The sequence below is a fragment of the Anabrus simplex genome, chromosome 14 (assembly GCF_040414725.1).
Source record: "Anabrus simplex isolate iqAnaSimp1 chromosome 14, ASM4041472v1, whole genome shotgun sequence".
NCBI classification, from domain to species: Eukaryota; Metazoa; Arthropoda; class Insecta; order Orthoptera; family Tettigoniidae; genus Anabrus; species Anabrus simplex.
In genome coordinates, this window is record NC_090278.1 from 67449747 (window position 1) to 67469232 (window position 19486).

Genomic DNA, 19486 nt, shown 5'->3' on the forward strand with positions numbered 1-19486 from the left:
GCGAAAAATACCCGAACGCAGACAAGCAAGAAGTTATTTAAAAAATCAGTTATCTGCGTACAAACTTCCGGTAGGAAGTGAAGCGGCTTCGTGATGCAGAAAAAGTGTTCACCAAACAAAATACCGGGATGGACTGACTATATATTGCCGCGCCTATTGTATGACTATGACCGCTTTGCACAGTATATTGCGCAACCATCAATATTATCTCCACACGATTCTGTACAAACCGATTGTTGTGCAGTAATATTGTACGTCTGTGGGCCCCTTAAGTGGCGCCGCAATGTGAGAAACACCATAGGTCTGAGTTACATGTGCGTGTTACATTACCGTTGAATACTACCAGAATGTGTGGAATACCGCGAGTCAACGTTATTTTTTATTAGTAGCGCAACATGACAAATGCCATTGTTCTACTTTACTACCGATAAGTACCATGATGAGGGGCCGATGGCCTGGATTTTGGACCCCTGTAGACAAGCATCATCGATTCAGTACTGTGCTTCAGAAGCAGTCCCTTGGTCAGTAATACTATTGTTTTACGCTAGTTTCTGGGAATGTGGGATATTGCGGGCCGAACCCACTGATTGTTTACACTCATATTCATCCATTCATTCTTCACCACGCTTTGAATTCTGGTCAATGGATGATTTTGTACTTTTAAACTGCCATTACATTTTGTACCACTAGGTGCCGATGACCTAGATGTTAGGCCTCTTTAAACAACAATCACCACCATGTCCGGCTCCATGACTAAATGGTTACCGTTCAGGCGTTTGGTCCAGAGGGTCCAGAGTTCGATTCCAGGCCGGCTCGGAGTTCTTAACCTTAATTGGTTAATTTCGGGGGCTCCAGGGCTGGGTGTGAGTGGCGTATTCAGCATTAGAAATCATCCTACGTAGCGCCCTCGCCTTCACAGACATGCAGGTCGCCTAATAAGCCGTCTACTATAAAAAGACCCGCACCAGGCCTCTCCGGAGGCCATACACGTTCGTGTAGGCCCACTAAGAGCCACTATATTCTACTATTGTGTTTGGGGTGGGTTTTAATGTTTCCCCAGTAATTGTGCATCCTCTGGATGTGTTATTCCTTCCTCTCCTTGGTCTAGAGCAGGGGTTTCCAATTTGTAAGGACTCTAGGGCCATATTGGAAACCTTAGACATGTTCGCGAGCCGCACTTGAATAAATAGGCCAATTTTCGTAAAATTCTGCATATAGTAGGCCTACAGAAGTACCATTATGAAAAAATAATGTGCACAATTCAATTGAAATAAAGGTTTGATAATTTTATTTATTTAGGTAAACATTATTTTACAATTGGAGCCGGGCTAAGTGGCTCAGATGGTTGAGGCACTGGCCTTCGGAAGTTGGTAGGTTCGATGTTAGATCATTCCGAAGGTGCTCAGATACGTCAGTCTTATGTAGATTGATTTACTGGCTCGTAAAATAACTCCTGCACGACGAAATTCCGGCACCTCGGCGCCCCGGAAAACATCAAATGTAGTTAGTGGGACGTAAAAACCTATCATTATTGTCTGAAATTTGGATTTTAAATTTTTTAAATGAAAAATAATCCATTCAGATCAAGTGAATTTTTAAAAAGAGGAAATAATATTAAGGAAGATAACTATTTCGGATTTGGGTCTATAACGAATATAAAAAATACATTTTTGAACGACCTATAAAATATGATTTTGTAACTAATCTTCACATTATTTATTAAAATGCTCTCGCGGGCCGCATTTATGGCTTCGCGGGCCGCCATTTGGAAACCCCTGGTCTATTGGGTATCTGAGTTCCTTCTTGGTGGTTTGTCCTGGAGCCCCCTTTGTTTAAGCATCCTCCTAAGAGATGCCCGGTCTTTTAAGTCTCTTTCTGTTCCCCACAGTTCCTGCAGATCTTTGCTTACTTCCATCAACCATGGTGACTTGGTCTTGCTCTTTTGTCAGTAAACGAGAAACTGGTTGGTCAACCTGGCACGATGCATCCTGTATACGCGTTCATACAATACTAAGCGTCTCTCCCTGCCCACGTCCATGATTTTTTTCCCCACAGTATTTGTAGAGCTCTTGGTTGGATCGCCTCTGCATTCATTCTCTTCCTTGACTGGTCCTAAATCTTCCTGGATTTTGAGCTTGTCCGTAAGTCCCTTTCTGTTTAATATTAGACATTCTGAAGCATATAAGGCCGGATGACTGGTAATACTTAATTTTAGTGTTTCGGGAAAGAGACTTTTTAATTGTAGGTGTTCTTGGTCAGTTGGTATGCCAGTTCTACCTTGTTAACTCGAGTTGATAATGCTATTCCTTCAGAGAGATTGGGTTCCAGCCATTCTCCCAGGTATTTAAACCTGTTGGTTTTCTTGATAATTCCATGCTCTACATGCAATATACAAGGAGATTCATTGATATTTGTGATTTATTGTTGCCCACTGAAGTTTCTATTGAATTGGTAGTTCTATATATTACCGGGAGAGTTGGTCGTGCGGTTAGGGGCGCTCAGCTGTGAGATTGCATCCGGAATATAGTGAGTTCGAACCCCTTTGTCGGCATCCCTGAAGATGGTTGCCCATTTTCACACCAGGAAAATGCTGGAGTTGTACCTTGAATAAGGCCACGGTCGCTTCCCTCCCCCCACCCCCTAGCTCTTTCCTATCCCATCGTCGCCATAAGTCCTATCTGTGTCGGCGAGACGCAAAAATAATCGTAAAAAAATAATGTTCTATATATTAAGATACATTACAATACAGTAGTTAAACGAGAAGCACTCTACGCTGCGGAAACTCTCAGCCTACAACAAAAGGGATTAAAGGAACAGTTAGAAATTAAAGACCGAAAATTCTTGAAAATAATCTTAGGACCAAGAATCATAAACGGAACTCATTACCCTAAACCTAATAGTGAAATATACAAGAAGATTTTTCCAAAATTACAGATGCAGTTCGAATGCGACGAATCCAATTTGCAGGGCATTTGGAAATGCAGATCAGTAGTGATTGACGGTGAAATTTCGAACTCGCCATCTCTCCCGAATGCAAGCTCACAGCTGCGACACTCTAACCGCATGGCCAGTTCGCTCTACAAGCTCTTCCTTCCTCATGGAGCAGACTTAACAAGCCTTAAATAAAACTTGATGTATCATTGCGGTAAAACGGGGGTCCCTGTTTTAAACAAGGAAATATGATACTAAGTCTTCAGTGTATACATACGCAGTATTGTTTACAGAATATCGTAGACTTCTTCCTTGTCCGGACCGGATGTTGGCTACCAGCATGGCTATCTTCCTTTTGTCGTGTGCGATGTGGAAGATCTACGAGATAGATGCATCATCCAGTTTCTTCAAATTGTCGAGTCTTCTGTCAGATCCCCTTCTGTCTTCAACTTGACATAGATGTCTTATGACTGGGGGGTCATCTGGAAATTTATGTTACTTAAGTTAGTGTGATGGAAGTGCAACCACAGTAACCGAGGCTGTGATATAAGGTATGGATGGATGGCCACACAGTGTTGTTACTTGGCAACTGTGCTGGCTGTGATGTAAGGTATGGATGGATGGCCAGAGAATGTTACATAGCAACCATGCAGGCTGTGCTGTAAGGTATGGATGGATGGCCACACAGCGTTATATAGCAACCGTTCTGGCTGTGCTGTAAGGTATGGATGGATGGCCACACAGCGTTATATAGCAACCGTTCTGGCTGTGCTGTAAGGTATGGATGGATGGCCACACAGCGTTACATAGCAACCGTTCTGGCTGTGCTGTAAGGTATGGATGGATGGCCACACAGCGTTACATAGCAACCGTTCTGGCTGTGCTGTAAGGTATGGATGGATGGCCACACAGCGTTACATAGCAACCGTTCTGGCTGTGCTGTAAGGTATGGATGGATGGCCACACAGCGTTACATAGCAACCATGCAGGCTGTGCTGTAAGGTATGGATGGATGGCCACACAGCGTTATATAGCAACCGTTCTGGCTGTGCTGTAAGGTATGGATGGATGGCCACACAGCGTTACATAGCAACCGTTCTGGCTGTGCTGTAAGGTATGGATGGATGGCCACACAGCGTTACATAGCAACCGTTCTGGCTGTGCTGTAAGGTATGGATGGATGGCCACACAGCGTTACATAGCAACCGTTCTGGCTGTGCTGTAAGGTATGGATGGATGGCCACAGTGTTGTTACTTGGCAACTGTCCAGGCTGTGATGTAAGATATGGATGGATGGCCAGGCAATGTTATATAGCAACCGTGCAGGCAGTGATGTAAGATAAGGATGGATGGCCAGACAGTGTTACCTAGCAACCATGCAGCCTGTGCTGTAAGGTATGGATGGATGGCCACACAGCGTTATATAGCAACCGCTCTGGCTGTGATGTAAGGTATGGATGGATGGCCAGACAGTGTTACCTAGCAACTGTCCAGGCTGTGCTGTAAGGTATGGATGGATGGCCAGACAATGTTACCTAGCAAACGTGCTGGCTGTGATGTAAGGTATGGATGGATGGCGAGACAGTGTTACCTAGCAACCGTGCTGGCCGTGTCTTATGGCTGCTGGTCATCTGAAAGCTGTTGATGAATGACTATGACCGAGAGACATATTTATGATCGTTGATTTTCGCACAAAGGGAAAAGTAATTTCTGTTTTCTCGAAGTATTACTAACTTGCAAGTTGCAACAGACGATACTTTTAACAATTTCCCATTGTGTTGTTGTGTGTTTGAGTCATCAGTCCATAGACTGGTTTGATGCAGCCCTCCATGCCACCCTATCCCGTGCTAACCTTTTCATTTCTACGTAACTATTGCATCCTACATCTGCTCTAATCTGCTTGTCATATTCATACCTTGGTCTACCCCTACCGTTCTTACCACCTACACTTCCTTCAAAAAGCAACTGAACAAGTCCTGGGTGTCTTAAGATGTGTCCTATCATCCTATCTCTTCTTCTTTTCAAATTTAGCCAAATCGATCTCCTCTCACCAATTCGATTCAGTATCTCTTCATTCGTGATTCGATCTATCCATCTCACCTTCAGCATTCTTCTGTAACACCACATTTCAAAAGCTTCTATTCTCTTTCTTTCTGAGCCAGTTATCGTCCATGTTTCACTTCCATACAATGCCACGCTCCACACGAAAGTCTTCAAAAACATCTTTCTAATTCCGGTATCAATGTTTGAAGTGAGCAAATTTCTTTTCTTAAGAAAGCTCTTCCTTGCTTGTGCTAGTCTGCATTTTATGTCCTCCTTACTTCTGCCATCGTTAGTTATTTTACTACCCAAGTAACAATATTCATCTACTTCCTTTAAGACTTCATTTCCTAATCTAATATTTCCTGCAGCACCTGCCTTCGTTCGACTGCACTCCATTACTTTTGTTTTGGACTTATTTATTTTCATCTTGTACTCCTTACCCAAGACTTCATCCATACCATTCAGCAACTTCTCGAGATCTTCTGCAGTCTCAGATAAAATAACAATATCATCGGCAAATCTCAAGGTTTTGATTTCCTCTCCTTGGACTGTGATTCCCTTTCCAAATTTCTCTTTGATTTCCTTTACTGCCTGTTCTATGTAAACATTGAAAAGGAGAGGGGACAAACTGCAGCCTTGCCTCACTCCTTTCTGGATTGCTGCTTCTTTTTCAAAGCCCTCGATTCTTATCTCTGCAGACTGATTTTTATACAGATTGTAGATAATTCTTCGTTCTCGGTATCTGATCCCTATCATCTTCAGAGTCATAAATAGCTTGGTCCAATCAACATTATCGAATGCCTTTTCTAGATCTACGAATGCCATGTACGTGGGCTTGTCCTTCTTGATTCGATCCTCTAAGATCAGACGTAAAGTCAGGATAGCTTCACGTGTTCCTACATTTCTTCTGAAGCCAAATTGATCTTCTCCCAACTCAGCTTCAACTTGTTTTTCCATTCTTCTGTAAATAATACGTGTTAAAATTTTGCAGGCATGAGATACTAAACTAATGGTGCGGTAGTTTTCACACCTGTCAGCACCGGCTTTCTTGGGAATAGGTATAACAACATTCTGCTGAAAATCGGATGGGACTTCTCCTGTCTCATACATCTTGCAGACTAAATGAAATAACCTTGCCATGCTGCTTTCTCCTAAGGCAGTCAGTAATTCAGAGGGAATGTCATCAATTCCAGGTGCCTTGTTCCTGTTGAGGTCACTCACAGCTCTGTCAAACTCTGACCTCAAAATTGGGTCTCCCTTTTCATCAGCATCAACAGCCTCTCCATGTTCCAGAACCAAATTATCTACATCTTTACCTTGATACAACTGTTGGATATGCTCCTGCCATCTTTCTGCTTTGTCTTCTTTCCCTAGAAGTGGTTTTCCATCTGAGCTCTTAATATTCATACACCTAGATTTCCTTTCTCCAAAGGTTTCCTTGATTTTCCTGTATGCAGCATCTACCTTTCCCAGGACCATACAGCCTTCGACATCCTTGCATTTCTCCTTCAGCCATTCTTCCTTAGCTGCCTTGCACTTTCTATCCACTTCATTCTTTAATCGCCTGTATTCTTTTCTGCCCTCTTCATTTCTAGCATTCTTGTATTTTCGTCGTTCATCAATCAGGTCTAGTATCTCCTGAGTTATCCACTGATTCTTAGTTGATCTTTTCTTTTCCTAACATTTCTTCAGCAGCCCTACTGACTTCATTTTTCATGACTCTCCACTCTTCCTCTATAGTGTTTCCTTCAGCCTTTTCATTTAGTCCTTGTGCAACATGTTCCTTGAAACAATCCCTCACATTCTTTTCTTTCAACTTGTCTAGATCCCATCTTTTTGCATTCTCTCCTTTCTTCAATTTCTTCAACTTCAGATGGCATTTCATGACCAACAAGTTGTGGTCAGAGTCCACGTCTGCTCCTGGGAAAGTTTTGCAATCCAACACCTGGTTTCTGAATCTCTGCCTAATCATAATGAAGTCTATTTGATACCTTCCAGTGTCTCCAGGTCTCGTCCACGTATACAGCCGTCGTTTGTGGTGTTTGAACCAAGTATTGGCAAGGACTAAATTATGATCAGTGCAGAATTCAACCAGACGACTTCCTCTTTCGTTCCTTCGTCCCAATCCAAATTCTCCTACTGTACTACCTTCTCTTCCTTGGCCTACCACTGCATTCCAGTCTCCCATCACAATTAGATTCTCGTCACCTTTTACATATTGTATTAAATCTTCTATCTCCTCATATTCTTTCGATTTCTTCATCATCCGCTGAACTAGTAGGTATATAGACCTGCACTATTGTGGTGGGCATTGGTTTGGTGTCTATCTTGACGACAATAATTCTTTCACTATGCTGGTCGTAGTAGCTTACCCGCTGCCCTATTTTCTTATTCATTATTAAACCAACTCCTGCATTTCCTCTGTTTGATTTCGTGTTGATAATTCGGTAGTCGCCTGACCAAAAATCTTGTTCTTCCTGCCAACGTACGTCACTTATACCAACTACATCTAACTTTAGCCTATCCATCTCCCTTTTTAGATTCTCTAACCTACCACAACGATTCAAACTTCTAACATTCCACGCTCCGACTCGCAGAATGTCAGTATCCATCTTCCTGATCGCCCCCTCTCGTGTAGTCCCCACCCGGAGATCCGAATGGGGGACTAGTTTACCTCCGGAATATTTTACCCGGGAGGAAGCCATCATCAGTAAATCATTCATACAGAGAGAGCTGCATGTCCTCGGGAGTTTGTTACGGCTGTAGTTTCCCGTTGCCTTCAGCCGTGTAGCAGTATCAACACAGCTAAGCCATGTTGAGTATTATTACAAGGCCGTATCAGTCAATCATCCAGACTGCCGCCCTTGCAACTACCGAAAGGCTGCTACCGCCCTTTCGATGAACCATTCGTTAGTCTGGTCTCTCAACAGATACCCATCCGATATGGTTGCACCTGCGGCTCGGCTATCTGCATCATTGGGACACGCTAGGTTACCTATTTGTTTAAAATGATACTGAACTCGGCTAACAAAAATACACCGGGCGAGTTGGCCGTGCGCGTAGAGGCGCGTGGCTGTGAGCTTACATCGGGGAGATAGTAGGTTCGAATCCCACTATCGGCAGCCCTGAAGATGGTTTTCCGTGGTTTCCCATTTTCACACCAGGCAAATGCTGGGGCTGTACCTTAATTAAAGCCACGGCCGCTTCCTTACAATTCCTAGGCCTTTCCTCTCCCATCGTCGCCATAAGACCTATCTGTGACGGTGCGACGTAAAGCCCCTAGCAAAAAAAAAAAAAAAAAAATACACATAGCTTCTCAATTACATCCCTTTCAGAAGCTTACATGGCAAGCCTTGCAGATTCTAACGTTATGCTACTGTACCACGGTTGCAACGCGAGGTATACAACCTCAAATAGTACGGCTAGTAAAGAGAACGAGATTATGGCTGGCTACCTAATAAAATGTCTTACAATTTTCAGTGGCGGCGAATAGAGGGACCTTCGCCCTCGTCCCTTTTCTCTCTCTATCTCTCTCTCTCTCTCTCTCTCTCTCTCTCTCTCTCTCTCTGGAGAAAAATATTTTCTTATTCCATTTTAGCCACTTAAAGCTACACGTTATAAAAGTGCAATTTATAAAAACCCTGTTGTATTAACTGGTTCCTTCCTTTAATTTCTTTAAATATTAAAAAAATGACGACATACCACAGATTCTTACAGCACTACAGCAAGTAGTGGAGACTCGCAGCAGCGTGTAGAAAAGCGATTAGTATTTGCCTGGTAGACACACCGTTAGTTCCTTCTGAATCTAAATCTCAATAAAATTATTATTACGGCACTGCAATTCTTTCTTTATTAATCCGTTTACACTCCAGGGTTGGTTTTTCCCTCGGACTCTGAGAGGGATGCTTCTAACTGCATCAAGGGCAGTGCCCTGAAGTGTAAGCCATTGGGTTGGTGGAGCACCAGTACCTCGCCCAGGTGGTCTCACCTGCTATGCTGAACAGGGGAGGTGGGAATGGATAGACAAGGAAGAGGAAAGGAAGCGGCCGTGGCCTTAAGTTAGGTACCATCCCGGCATTTGCCTGGAGGAGAAGTGGGGAAAACTACGGAAATCTACTTCGAGGATTACTGAGGTGGGAGTTGAACCTTCCTCTACTCAGCTGACCTCCCGAGGCTGAGTGGACCCCGTTCCAGACCTCGTAACACTTTTCAAATTTCGTGGCAGAGACGGGAATCGAACTGAACTTGGGCCTCCGGGAATGGCAGCTAATCACACTAATGCCTATTGCTCACGGTAAAATGTTTCGTATAATTTGTTGTACAAGTAATTTTATAAAAATTTGGTGAAAAAAAGTTGTGTTGCTCACGGTAAAATTATTTTATAAAATCCGTGGAAACGTCAGGATGGCCATCTATGAACTCACTTCTGAACTAAGATGTGTATGTGCTGCCATCTATCAATAAACTTTTAAACCAAGAATCAGCTGTTCAACTTACAATGTGTTTGAGAGTATGGCTCCAACAAGCAAAGCAAAACTTGCTGCTTTAGCTGCATTTATATGTTGTACAGTGGTAAAAAGGAAGAAAAGAAATGCCAGGAACTGCTGGACTCGGGATTGGATCAAAAGAAGAGAATAAGGTAGACGATTGCTGTCCTTGGTCGAAAATTAGTTGAGGTTAGAAGACCAGTATTCATATAGGAATTCGGCAATTGTGTTTTTTGCCTCTCTTCTTGCGTTTCTGCTGTGATGAAGTGGCGTTTTAACTTCGTACAAACAAGGACATTTCTGTTATTCGTCAGTAAAACACTAACAGCTTCCTTAGTCCACCCGGATCCTGCCATTTTAGAAAGAAGTGTTTGTTTACAATTGAGCTTCGCAATCTTCTCACGACGTAGCGCCAGCATCATCGTGATGTCAGCTTCGCTGATTGGTTCGTTTCGTAAAATTAATTTTACGGAATAGAACATGTCCTATTTTATGAAAAGTTTTATCAAAGGTTTTATAAAACTTGAATATGGCCGTGAGCAACAGGCTTAAGGCTTCTCGTCCACTGGAAGCGGAAACCTGCGAACTGAGAGTTCGGACGAATCTGTGCGAAGTCTATTCGTCCGAAGTCGTGCGTACGCTATCGTCCTTTGGCTGTGTATTCGGCCGAATTATTTAGTAGGTGTATGTGTGAGATGACGGCGTCCCCTGAAGATTTGTGTGAGCTCTATGCATTAGATACACTTCTGTTAGCGAGAAGAAGAGCTCAGAAAAGAGACGGGAGTGGGTAAATGATGTTATAGATAAGGCAATTGTTTGTGGTGAATTTTCACATATCTGACCCGATCTGGAAAAGGACGAAAGACAGTACTTTGGTTATGTTCGCATGACATGTGAAACATTTCGATACATATTACAATGTTAGTTAAAGAAGTGCAGTAACTTTCGAGAAATTTGTTAAAAATGAAGCCATGTTTTCCAGTGTTGACTTAGTTAAATGTAACAAAGGCTTTTCAGTCTGTCAAACACATAGCAAATACAATGTAAATTAAAACACTAAAAGCATATCTGTAAAACACACACTAACATATAAAGAATGACATGTTTCGTTCTACAAGAACATCCTCAGATTCTATCAAATCACTTAAAATAAGCTTATATATGTACAGTATTGTTTACGTAGCGTAAACTTGTCAATGATAGAGAGATAAGTGATAACATGAAACAGTATTGACATAAAATAAATTATATACAATTATAATATAGTGAAGACTTACGTATTTATCTAGACTGCCGTTGTTAAGTCTGTTGTCACCAAATACTATTTCATGACCACAGTTCTGAAATAGTATTTGGTGACAACAGACTTAACAACGGCAGTCTAGATAAATACGTAAGTCTTCACTAACCTATATTATAATTGTATATAATTTATTTTATGTCAATACTGTTTCATGTTATCACTTATCTCTCTATCATTGACAAGTTTACGCTACGTAAACAATACTGTACATATATAAGCTTATTTTAAGTGATTTGATAGAATCTGAGGATGTTCTTGTAGAACGAAACATGTCATTCTTTATATGTTAGTGTGTGTTTTACAGATATGCTTTTAGTGTTTTAATTTACATTGTATTTGCTATGTGTTTGACAGACTGAAAAGCCTTTGTTACATTTCGAGAAATTCTCACCTGAAGAACGTATAGCTGCAACTTTGAGGTAAACAATGTTAATTTTGAAATGGGAAACTGGAGAATTTCTCCCCCTTATATTTACTTTTTCCAGTTTTAACAATTTCCTAATTCCCAACCAGGCAAAGGAAATCCTCTCTTATCCGAGAGTATGTTTTGTAACAGTTCGCCTCTGTGGTATAGTGGTTAGCGTGATTAGCTGCCACCTCCGTTGGCCCGTGTTCGATTCGCGGCTCTGCCACGAATGAAAAAGTGGTATGAGGGCTAGAACGGGGTCCAGTCAGCCTGGGGAGCTCAACTGAGTACAGGTGGTTCGATTCCCACCTCAGCCATCCTCGAAGTGGTTTTCCGTGGTTTTCCACTTCTCTTCCGGGCAAATGTCGGGATGGTACCTAACTTAAGGCCACGGCGGCCTCCTTCCCTCTTCCTTGTCTGTCCCTTCCAATCTTCCCATTCCTGTTCAGCGTAGGTGATGCTGCCTGGTTGTATCCCCGACCCAATGTCTCACACTCCAAGACGCTGCCTCTGAGGCGGTACAGGTGGGATCCCTCGCTGAGTCCTTGGGGAAAGCCGACCCTGGAGGGTAAACAGATCGAGGAAGGAAGGAAGATGTTTCGTAACACCGAGAGTTAATAGAAATAGCGGAAGTGGTTCTCTCTCGTCAGTGCCATAAAGCTTGGTTCGAGCGGCCATAGCACACGGGAGTATGTGTGGAGGGTGGCGTGCCAGATCCGACCGTGCCGCATGCGACCCGTGCCACAAGCGACCGCATAATCTGTAACCGTGCCGGATGCGACCGGCGTTGACAAGCAAATTGTCATTTGATAAGTTGTGTCATCACCCAAGATAAGGTAAGCTAAACGAAGTACAATGCCATTTCAATAAGTCCTATAAGCAGCTACTGACCCTACTTTACATAAAGCTTCTGGGGGAAACTCGTTTTACAACACGAAACATGGTGATGCGTTTACATTTTTTCCCACCGGCCGAGTTGGGAATGCGGTTAGAGGCGCGCGGCCCTGAGCTTGCATCCGGGAGATAGTGGGTTCGAATCCCACTGTCGGCTTTCCGTGGTTTCCCATTTTCACACCAGACAAATGCTGGGGCTGTACTTTAATTAAGACCACGGCCGCTTCCTTCCCATTCCTAGCCCTTTACTATCCCATCGTCGCCTTAAGACCTGTCTGTGTCGGTGCGACGTAATGCCACTAGCAATAAAAAGATCCTAATTATCTGAAATTATTTACGACTTAGGCCTACTTAATTATCGTGTCCTATTAGCACCAGGAGTGTCCGAGGACGTATTCGGCTTGCCTGGTGCAGGTCTTTCTACCTGACGTCCTTGGGCGGCCTGCGCGTCTGGATGTGGCATTATGATTATGAAGTAGGGAGAGATGAAACCCGGTTTCGGCACGTAGCCTACTACTCTCGAATAATACCAAGGGGTCTGCTCAATGCTTTACGTCTCCATCCGACGGCCGAATCACCATCAACAGCATCATATCCCCTCACTCCATTTTAACATTACGAAAAGGTTTGGATTTGTATCCCGGTTTTGGCATGCAATCTAGTGATCAGAAACTGTCTACCACCAACTTTCCTACCCTGCCGGCCAACATTCTGATGGTGATTTTTTTTCATCCAGGTTAAGTGGCTCAGACGGCTCAGACGGTTGAGATGCTGGTCTTCCGACTCCAAGACCTGCGGGACTAAATTCCGTTATACCGGCGTCTCCTTAAACCATAAAAGTAGTTACTAAGACGTAGAGCCAGCAACATTATTATATTTTTCTTTCGACCAACGACACTCGAACCTGCTAACAACGGTGTCAGACCTTTATTTTAGAAAAGACAAAGTTAGCTACTTATAAGCAATCTGCCACTTGGTGACAGCCCTTAATGCAGATCAATTGTAAGTGATTGATGGGTCGCATGCGGCACGATGCTTTTCCGCTCGGTCGCTATTGGCACGATAATGGCCTGGTCGCATCTGGCACGTAACCGTGTGGAGTTTCATTGTTGAGTCACGGAACGATAACATTTATGTTACAAATGAGAAATTGCATCTTTATTTTCTATAATTCAAAAACTGAAGGCAATGATTTATTATATACGGCATTTTTAGAACATATTTTACAAAAAATAATCAGAATTAGGTATGAAGTGATCGGAGGGGAAAGTATAAATATTGCTAGAGTTTTTTAATAAGTTAGTAAATTCGTGTCCTCAGCTCTTTTCAGGAGGTGAGCTGCATGTACCATTTTAACCAAATACCAGCCCTCCTGCCATTCTTAAATCTCTTAGCAGTACCGGGGATCGAACCCAGCCCACCAAGTGCTAACCGTTACGTTACGGAGGCGGACAAATTTTTGAATGGAAATTATACTTTGAACTTGTGTTGTAAAGAATCTTCAGATGCAAGAATCAAGTAAAGTGGTATAAAATGAATAACTATAGAACATTTACCTGGCTGGCTCATTTCTTTCGCCACCTCATTCCATAACAACTTTTGCACATCCCGCATGTGGTAATGAGACTATCGCTGTACCGGAAATATCAGCCTTTCAGCATTGATGATAAACGCAGCTCTTCAGCCCAAAAATCCAAACCAATCTGGATAGTTCGCAGGTATTCGTATGCTTACTGACGAACACCGACGCTTGGATCGTTCGTCGGTTTTCGTGCGTGTTAGTTATCGCAGCTTTTCGCAGGTTTCCGCTTGCAATGGACGAGACCCCTAAGCACTACACCGCAGAGGCGGACATTACTGCAGTTAAGTTGGTAAACTGTCATCTTTTACTTTTCTGAAGAAAATCGCTCAGAGAGCTTCAAAAACCTACCATACCGATACTTAGTTGCCCACCGACCAGACTGACTCAGACGGTTAAGGCGCTGGCCTTCTGACCCCGAGTTGGCAGGTTCGATCCTGGCTCAGCCTGCTGGTATTTGAAGGTGCTCAAATACGTCAGCCTTGTGTCGGTAGATTTATTGGCACGTAAAAGAAGTCCTGCGCGACAAAATTCCGACACCTTGGCGTCTTCGAAAACCGTAAAACTAATTAGTAGGACGTAAAAACAATTATTATTATTATTATTATTATTATTATTATTATTATTATTATTATTATTATTATTATTATTATTATTATTATTATTATCATCGCTCTTGCTGGCGAGATGTAGTGTTTACAGTGTGCTGTGTCTTCTGGTATGGGCTAGAGCAATTTGTTACTTTCATTGACCTGTCTCAGTCTCATCCTTGGCTTTGACAATATGAAAGTGACTGAGGTATGAGCGATGCTAGTAATACCATTCCTTATGCAGCCAGTCCCTGTTAAGATTGGTGTGAAAATATCGCCCATAGGGTCGGTTGGTGCATGCATTTCAGTGGGCTTGGTAGACTGATATGCAATAGCAACTTCTGGCTCGGTGAGGAAAGCAACGGGAAACTACCTCACTCATTTCCCTAGTATGCCTCTTCAGTGACGCCTAGGCTGTCTATGATAGCCTTTGGTGGAACTGTGGAGGATCAGACCAGCCTTCGGGCTGAATACCCAACATACATTTATCATCATGTCCGCCTCTGTGGTGTAGTGGTTAGTGTCATTAGCTGCCATCCCCGGAGGCCCGCGTGTTATTCACTGCTCTGCTACGAAATTTGAAAAGTGGTACGAGGGCTGGAGCTGGGTCCACTCAGCCTCGGGACGACAACTGAGTAGAGGGGGTTCGATGCCCACCTCTGCCATCCTTGAAGTGATTTTCCGTGGTTTCCCACTTCTCCTCCAGGCAAATGCCGGGATGATACCTAACTGAAGGCCACGGCCGCTTCCTTTCCTCTTCCTTGTCCATCTCTTCCAATCTTCCCATCCACTTTTCAACATAGCAGGTGAGGCCGCCTGGACGAGGTTCTAGTCCTCCTCGTCAGTTGTATACCCATGACCCAAAGTCTCACGCTCCAGAATACTGCCCTTGAGGGGGGATCCCTCGCAGAGTTCAAGGGAACAACTAAGTCTGGACGGTAAACAGATAAGAAAAATAAAAAAAAAGGAAAAAGAAACAATTATAATTTTTATTACAACTTCCTGTTGTCTATTCATTTTTCCCCATCCCCTACTAATTTCCAGAGAAAATGTTTGTCTCCGGAGTAGAAATTAATCCTGGTCAGTGCTCTCTCCTCAACATGTACGCTGCGCGCAATTTCCTCCAGGGAAACAACGCAGTAACTGCGTCGTGTTTCGACTCATTGCGACATTGTATCAGGCTGACACTGTTACCTGATTTTATTGCAGACTTTATCTCCAGTTCGCAGAAGCTGACCGGCTGTGTTTTCGCAGTGATGCTGCTATCGCGCTGTGATTGTCGATTGTCGCTTTTAGTGTGCCTCCTCCTCTTTGCTGGCGAGAGAGATAGATGGCGCTAGTGTGGTGTGTTAGCCTAACCTTGTCCGGTTCAGTTACTTCATAGTATACTAGTTCGTCAGCTGCTACTTGTGTCTCTCTTTCGCAGTTCATGTGATCAAACAGCTTTCGCGAAGGCTGGTGTGTTTGTTTGTGCATTTTGTTTAACCGCTTGTGGAATAATCTGTAAGTGAGAGTGATGTAGTGCTGTGTTGTTTTTGTATGTGTGATTCTGCATGTCACAGCGTTGTCGAGTGGAATCTGCGTGCCAGGTGATTTGAATATAGTCTGTTGCCAAAACATGGGTGAATTTAACTCAGCCATGCCTTACAGTCGTGTGTATGATTGATAGGCTACAGGTACATGCGAGATCTCGTTGAAGGATATTATCTTTTAGCCCCCCTGTTTTCCTGCCATTATTGTCGCGTATTTTTATTAATACTTACGTTACGAATACCTACCAGACCGGCTAATATAACTAAAACGAAACAAATAGTCCATTCTAACATTTTTGCAGCCGTAAACTAATTCCATTATTATGGGCAAGGGAAATTAAATTGAAATACACTGCGCATTTCGTATTTTTTATTTTTTATTAGGGCACGAATTTCTGCGACATAACAAATTTTTATTCTGGTCTCTCTCAAATTGAACTTAAGTTATACACATATCTACCCACTTTTTATCACAATGACATTATGTTAATTATCATATGAATGCATATTTTACAATATTTTGTCATTAACTCGTATTTGACTAAACTGTGGTAGGAAAAAGTAGTTTTTGTCTTGTTAAATTAGTTTCATCCCTTCCTCAAGCATTCCTCACATATTTTGTACCGATGATACAGAGTTATTTTGTTTGTTTTTTATTATTTAGAATTGTCTTTCCTTGCAAATATATTGTGGCTAAATGATGTTTGAATGTGACGGATATCACCAGAAATAAGTTGTCAAAATGGGCAGGGCATAAGATAGTTGGGGATGTGATCAGTTCCTTACTTGCCTTCTATACAGTTTTTAATACAATATGTAATTTCTTTTGAATCATATGTTGATATTTTTAGAGTATAAGTGCATGTTTATTTGCAGCTATTTTCTTTTTTTGTACTTTATGCACAAAGAGCGCATTTGAAATTGTTACCTTGGTCTGATCATTCTAGCTCGTTGGGTGTGACTGCTTCTTAATCGTAATAATAATATTAATAACATTTGCTTTACGGCCCACTAACTACTTTTCCGAGACGCCGAGGTGCCAGAATTTTGTCCCGCAAGAGTTTTTTTACGTGTCAGTAAATCTACCGACACGAGGCTGACTTATTTGAGCACCTTCAAATACCACGGGACTGAGCCAGAATCGAACCTGCCAAGTTGGGGTCAGAAGGCCAGCGCCCCAACCATCTTAACAACTCAGCCCGGCCTTCTTCTTCTGCTTCTTCCTCTTCTTCCAAAATATATTCATGGATTCGCTGTGGTGTGTTTTTTCTTTTCTTATGTCCACCGTTTTCCAGTTGTCTTCTTAGTTTTTCCACTAGTGTTATTTCCAGTCGGAATTACAAAGAGTTTACGAAATCCGAGCCATTATTATTATTATTATTATTATTATTATTATTAGTGAACATGATCGTCGTTATTAAGGGGAGTTAGAAAGAAAAAAATTGGTTCTAAAAACAAAAACATTAAAAATATAGATCACTCCTTAAACACTGTTTAAAGTTAACAATGCATCTGTCATGTTTCCTTTCCGAGGAAGAACCTGCTTAATAGTACATTGCCAATTAACGAATTCGGATTTGACAATTAATATAATTCTCGTATCAAAATTCGTAAGCTTAGCAACCTGGAAGCATGGATATTGCTCGCAATGTAAATATTTTTACTCTCCAGAAGTGATTTTTTTTTTCTGGATTTCTGACGGGGAATCGAACTCTCTTCTTTCCAGGTGGACAGGGCTCTCTATTACCGCTCCCTACCTAGAGATTGCCTGGTAAAATGCAGCTTTAAAAAAAATACAAATGGAAAGCTATTTTGCATTCATAAAATAGTAAACTAAATGTCTAGATACTTTTTCACCAGAATTGTTGAAGCACAGCTTTAGGAACTGGTGTTTGGGTCATCGGTCCATAGACTGGTTTGATGCACCTTCCACACCGCCCTATTACATTTCTACATAACCTGTACATCCTGCACGTAATGTATAATCCTTTTGTCTGATTTATGTCTTTGGTCTACCTCTACTTTACCTTCCGCCTACTATTCCCTTAAAAACTTCACTGAAGTCTTGAAGATGTGTCCTATCTCTTTGTTGTAGTCAAATTTCGCGAAATTATTTTGATCTCACCAACTGTATTGAGTGTCTTTTTATTCATGATTCAATAAATCCATCTGACTTTAGCACTCTTGTGTAACACCACATTTCAAAAGTTTATATTCCTTTCTGCACTAGATACTGCCCGTGTTTCACTTCCATACAGTGAATGCTATGCTCCATACAGAAGTCATGACGACGATCATGGTTGTTGTTTAAAGCGGTCTAACATCTAGGTCATCGGCCCCTACCAACATCTTCAAGTCTGGCTGAGTGGCTCAGATGGTTGAGGCGCTGGCCTTCTGACCCCAGCTTGGTAGGTTCGATCCTGGTGGTATTTCAAGGTGCTCAAATACGTCAGCCTCGTGTTTGTAGATTTACTGGCACAAAACAGAACTCCCATGGGACAAAATTCCGGCACCTAGGCGTCTCCGAAAAGTAGTTAGTGGGAGGTAAAAACAGTAACATTATTATTACAGTTCTTTAAAGGTTTTTCTAATATTCTTATCAGTGTTTGTCCCACTTAAATTGTGCCAGGCTCTTAACTTTCACCTATCCTGTCCGACCTCCCTTGGTCAACTCTTGTTCTTTTCCGACCCCGACGGTATTAGAGCCTGGGCCCTTTAATTTTCACGCCCCTTGTGGCCCTTGTCTTTCCCCGGCCGACCACAAACCTACTACGCTGGCGTAGCAAGGGGGGAGGAGATACTCCCAGGTGGCGGATAGGGGAGTTCTAACCGGCTTGCCGGTCGACTTGAACGAAATAAAATAGCTCTCGCGGAACAAACAGACAACCCCTTACGGGTGGGGGACGCAGACGAAAAATACACCCACGGTATTCCCTGCCTGTCGTAAGAGGCGACCAAGGGATGATCGAATTAGAACCATGAGATTACTTGTAATTAGTCGCTTTTACTTGCGCGTAGTACCACTATGTTAGGTACACAATGGGTTTGTGATTAGTAGCGACAATGTGTGAATCAGGGTGGGTTTTACAGTACCTGTGATACTGTATGAGCGACACCATGTGTCGGCCTTGCCTATGATTAGTACCCACTATGTGAGGAATAGTCAGTCCCTTATGTGATGAACACCATAGGTTTGCGTTGCCTGTAAATGGCGCCGCAATGTCTTACATGTGCGCATTACATTACCTGGGAGTAGTACCATAATGTGTGAAATACCGCGAGTCTACGCTACTTTTGATTAGTACCGCAACGTGACAAATACCATGGTTCTACTTTCCTAGCGATAACAGTGGCGTATACCGAGGGCTACCAAGGTTATCGGTGAAGCCCAAACCTCACATGAGCACGATAGAAATCTAAAGCATATTATAATGTAAGCATCTGACTCATTGTGCCATTTACAAAACTCGAAAACAATAAGAAGAAACGTCGCACGTATTTCTGAGAGCAAGGAATCGGAGACTGATATCGCAGACCAGCCTCTCGTCCCCCTCCCCTCTACTCACTCCAAGCGGCTTGTGGCTGTAGCTATGCTTCGGTCCGTCAGATCGCCACTGCTAATTGTCAACCATGAGTTACTCATCGTATATACTTCCTCACCTTATACTTCTGAATTGGTTATATAGATGAGAGTGCTGGTATTTGACTCTCGTTTACTTCT

The 19486-nt window shown here is 42.7% G+C and overlaps 1 protein-coding gene across 6 annotated transcripts in view; it reads left to right on the forward strand.

Moving 5' to 3' along the window:
• The window catches only part of mtd (mustard), a 952680-nt gene that overhangs the window by 475147 nt on the left and 458047 nt on the right, over positions 1 to 19486 (forward strand). The window contains exon 1 of one of the 6 annotated variants that reach the window (XM_068230249.1): positions 15645 to 15736. The exons of the other annotated variants lie outside the window; for them this stretch is intronic. The gene's annotated coding sequence lies outside the window, so the exon portion shown is untranslated. Of the gene's footprint in view, positions 1 to 15644; positions 15737 to 19486 lie in introns of those variants that run through there. 6 annotated transcript variants of the gene reach the window in all.